Source organism: Papaver somniferum, chromosome 9 (genome assembly GCF_003573695.1).
Source record: "Papaver somniferum cultivar HN1 chromosome 9, ASM357369v1, whole genome shotgun sequence".
In the NCBI taxonomy this organism is placed as follows: domain Eukaryota; kingdom Viridiplantae; phylum Streptophyta; class Magnoliopsida; order Ranunculales; family Papaveraceae; genus Papaver; species Papaver somniferum.
Genome location: NC_039366.1, coordinates 98,563,065 through 98,568,621, shown reverse-complemented (window position 1 = coordinate 98,568,621; position 5,557 = coordinate 98,563,065).

Genomic DNA, 5,557 nt, shown 5'->3' with positions numbered 1-5,557 from the left:
AACAGACTGTAGCCGAGAAACATATTTTCGGATACTAATTCAGATGGAAATCTAAGGAACCCGTAACTCATATGTGTGGATTTGGAAAACAATAGAGAAAACGTAATTTCCCAAATCAATCATATGTTGGCCACCATTAATGCAACATCTTGTAGCTTATGTACCACAAGCATGGATATATTTAATATGCAACTGAGCTAATCTAAGTTGGCAAAAAAAAAAGGTCCTATAAAAATTATATTTATTAATCGACTAAGCGCTATTACAAGTGGGAATGCAATTCCCGAAAATTAAAAAACAGTTGGAACGAAACGCCAAAAAATTACAAAACCATGACATTGAAGCAAAAATAGAGTTGAAATTGCATCGAGGATAGATGTTGGATTTGGTGGGGTAGATATGGATAAGGTTATTAAGGGTACAAATGCCTTCGACGGATGGTTTCCACAAGAAAAGTTGTACTTTTGATGGACATGGTTGAGTCCATGAGAACTTGGATGTTGGTGATGGGTTTCGATGAAAAAGATCATATGAAAACGCAATCAACAGTTTTAAATCATATCTTATTTCTCTTAGGAGGAGGGATGGTCACCTTTTCCAAACACCCACACACTTTGAAGTAGACATAAAATGGTTATCTACCTTTCCGTAACTCATATGGAGTTTTATCTGATCTTTCAAAGGGTACTTTATTCAGGATGTAACAACTGAGAGGATAGCCTTCCCCCATAAGGCTGGCTCTAATGATGTCCAAGATCCAAGATTACGCACTATTGAAGTGTCATTTATAGTGCTACAGTTTCGTTGATTCCCAGAGAGTGCTTCGTTTTGCTTGGATCCAAGATGAAAGTAATTCAGGCACGCGGTTTGAAACTGCGTATCAAAAAAGCTTCATACGCGGTTCCTAAATGCGTATTGTCACTACTTTATAGAAACTCAATTATCAGTACCATATACACCGTTGGATTCCTAGTCTTATTGGAGATCTAATGGTTGATAAAATGATGCGCTGTTTTTAACTGCGTGCCGCGCAGTTTCAAACCACGTATGGACGTAGAATCTTGGATTTCCACTGCTGCTGGGTGTTGGTTTTTGGTGACGTGGATTCAACAAGAAAGTTGAATCTTGCACCATGATTAGACTCAGCCTAAGCCTGCATGTAATCCTGAACTAATCAACATGACATCATATGCTGAAGGACACGGTTTTTGTGTTCAACTACACCATTAGATTGAGATGAATAAGGGGTTGTTGTCTCATGTATTAGGCCATCTTCTCCGCACAAATCTCCTACAGAAATTTCATACTCGCCATTATGGTCATACATAATAGATTTAATGGTATCATTCATTTGGTTTTCAGCTTCAAGTTTATACATCTTAAAGGTTTCTAAGGCATCGTCCTTCCCTTTAAGCAAATAAACATGGTCGTACCCCGTACAATCATCTATAAAAGTGACAAACCACTTATTACCACCTCTAGTCTGAAATGACTTCATGTCAACTTGTTTTAAATGAACTTCTAAAAGTTTAGATTTTCTGTGGACATTCTTACTAAATGATTTCTTAGTGTCACTACAAACGACATAATCATGTGAGATGTTCCTTAATACTGGAAGGGGGTAATGCTTCAAGTGTTATGCGAAACAATGAATCTCTGCATGACAGAAGGAGGTAGTCACCTAACAAAGACCAACATACTCCCTCACTCTCTAGATCCTCGTGCAGTCCGTGATGGTTATTTTCAAACAGAAATGCAGTTGGACAACCACATGATGAAAACCAATTGTCTAGACCATCAATCTCTAGATCTCGGCGCAATTCACTGCAACCACTTCCAAACAACTTGGGACTTGGCATTAGGCAACACCACTGTAGACATCCATTGCAAGAGGCGTCAAAGTCGTGACCGGTCCAACCAAGAAAATACAGTTATTACAAAAAGGCCTTATAATATGTGATTCTACTTCATGTCTAAATATCTTAAGTATTGCCTTATAGTATGTAATTCTACTTCATGATGTCTATTTTATCTTAATTATTCATCATCTTAGATGGTAATTGTATTATTTCTGAATTGACGAATTTAAAAAAATTAACTAGCATGCCTGAACTTTGTAAAAGAAATAAATTTGGTGATAATAACCCTGTAATTCTTGTTATTCCCGACAAGAAATTTGTGGTTTTATAACTTTGTCGGTTTAGTTTGTCTGTTGGTATGTGAGTAAGGCAGAACTTCCCCCTTACAACACGTTTGTTCAAAAAGGTGCCTGAAGAGAATGTCCAAAGGGCGGTTAAGCTTTTGAGAGTAATTGCACGCCATATATTATTTTCGGTTTTTATTATTTTCTATTTCCAAGTGTTGATTTGATATCATAACAATAATTTTCTTAATTATTTAGGATCACTTCAAACTTGTGCGTGATAATGCCTCAATGGAAGCATTGTTAAGGAATAAAATGAGGATTTCATACAAAGGGTACAAATATGAATTAAGTAAACATTATAAATTGAAATATCGCAAAAATTATGATATTGCACTGGAAACCCTCCCAAGAACTGCACTAACGTGGATGACTAGATAGTTATGTATGAGGTGTTCAAACTGGAGGAGTTTTAGGTAATATTTGTCTCTAGTTAGATTTCATATCTTTTTAAAGTCCAATGTTGATGAATTAACTTTCAATCTTCTTATTGGAGTAACAAGCTAAATCCGACCAAGCAAGCAGAGATCGAAAGAGTCAAGTTCTGAAGCATTCTAATGGCTGACAAGTTTTTCTCAATCAATGCATAACAGGGTAAACTTATCTAAAATGATGAGGGTAAACAAGTACACCACAATCTTTTCGATATCAACCTATAAGTCTGATACCTTGCATGATCGTCTATGGACAAAGTCGAGACAATACAACAACAAGGTAATCACTTTAAAATAGTTATGGTACAAGACCGATATACTATAAGATAATTATCAAGTTCCTTGGATTAATGTACAAGTGTATTTACTTTTAATTATAATAAAAAAATTATAATTACGGAAAGCAAAAGTAAATCACACAGCAAGATTTTGTTAACGAGGAAACAACAAATGCAAAAAAAACCCTGGACCTAGTGAAACAGCGGGGTCTAAGAACCACACCCAATATTTCGATTAGCAATTTGTATGGACTAACTCCAATATACTTTCAATAGAATCAACTAGATAGTCAGACTCAATCTTAAGAAAAGTATATCAAAGAGTTATATCTCTATTTCTCAATTCAATCCTCAACCAAACAAATAAGAATTTGCGATCCCAATTGAATAAGAGAAATAACTTGGACAGTATCACAAACCAATATCCAAGTGTCAATCAATTCAATCAACAACCCAAAGGCGGGATTCAAGAACTCATTGAACTTAACGCACAACCTGTGATATTTCTATTATATAACAAAATATAATGCGGAAAAGAAATAACACAGACGCCAGAACTTTTGTTAACGAGGAAACCGCAAATGCAGAAAAACCCCGGGACCTAGTCCAGATTTGAACACCACATTGTATTAAGCCGCTACAGACACTAGCCTAATCCAAGTTAACTTCGGCCTGGAATGTAGGTGAGCCCTAACTAATCTCACACTGATCAAGGTACATTCGCGTTCCTTACGCCTCTAGAACCACGCCGGATTCTGCGCATTTGATTCCCTTAGCTGATCTCACCCACAACTAAGAGCTTCTACGACCCAAAGTCGAAGACTTGATAAACCAATTTATCTCACACATAAAAGTTTATTGAATAGATAAATTTATCTCCCATAGATAAACCTATGAGTTTTGTTCCGTATTTTGATAAATCAAGGTGAACAGGAACCAATTGATATTCCAGACTTATATTCCCGAAGAAAAACCTAGAAATATCAATCACCTCACAATAATCTTAATCGTATGGTAGCGAAACAAGAGTATTGTGGAGTCACAAACGATGAGACGAAGATGTTTGTGACTACTTTTTATCTTGCCTATCGGAGAATAAATCTCGAGCAAATCTTAGAGAAGATAGTACTCAATACGATAGAACATGGCAAAATCAGAACATGCAACTACATATAAAATAGTTGGGTCTGGCTTCACAATCCCAATGAAGTCTTTAAGTCATTAACCTACAGGGTTTCGTGAAAACCTAAGGTTAAAGGAGAATCGACTCTATCCGCAACTAGTATCACACAGGAGGTGTAGGGATTAGGTTTCCCAGTTACTAGAATTCTCCTTTATATAGTCTTCAAATCAGGGTTTGCAATCAATGCTACCTTGGTAACAAAGCATTCAATATTCACAGTTAGATGAAAACCTGATTAGACTCAAGCTAATATCTTTCAACCGTTAGATCGAACTTAGCTTGTTACACACAAATAAAAAGTGACTTCATTTAGATATGAGTAACCGTACCTAAACGTGTGCACCTTGTTAGCTCAATAATAGTTAACCGAAGTTAGCCATATGAACACTTTCATATCAAACATATTCATCTTATAAACAACTAGTTCAAATGACTCAAATGAAACTAGTTCTAGAGTTGTTCAATTGTTTATATTCTCATAGAAGTATACAAGACACAATTGAAGCAAAATCGATTTTGATACACTCGAATCAAGTCATGAACATTATAGCCACGGTTTGCAAAAGATTTCATTCCTTATTATATAAATGTATTAGTTCATGAACAAACCGATTTTAGGACTTAACCCACTCAAGTATGCAAACGCGTACGCATACTTAAGTAGTCGGACTTGGACTGTGTCCGATAGTATGTGAACGGGTACGCATACTATCACACATCCAAAACAACAATTGAATTAGTACACGTATGGGAACGTATACAAAAGTTCCCGGAATTCAACTGAGTTCGCCAGTAGCGTACGGGTACACATACCAAGGCTCCGGAACTTTACCCGACATTCCTAGTATGCATACGGGTATGCATACTATACCGGTCTTGGATCAACATATATGCAAGTACGCATACTATGTCTACAATCCAATTTATGGTTAAGTGTTTTAAACTCTATTTCAATCATTGAAACTTTCTTAGAGGATGACAATAATTGTTTTCACTAATTATTATCTTCAAAGCGAATTTCAAGTGATCGAATGATCAATACGAAACATTCTGAGCCTACATTAAATGGCTGTCTCATACAAATCATGTAAGATGTTACCAAGCGATTTTCACATGATCATATTTTGACTTTCGTCAAGAATATAAGATGAACTTGGTTGATCTGTAAACCATATGTATTTGTAGTGTGAACTACACATTAATTCTCCCCCTTTTTGTCAATAAAATTGGCAAAGGTACGAAAACTAGTGGGATCCTAATGAAATATCCATAGATATACTTCATGACCAAAAGAGAACAACATATCAACTTTATTTAGATGATATCATATAGACGAAACTAAATGCATGCATCAAGGAGTTTATAAAGATACAAGGTAACTCCTACAGTATTCCACAACCGCACTCCCCACAAAGATTTGGCAGTTAAGCACAAGTTCAATTAAGAACTCCCCCCCCCC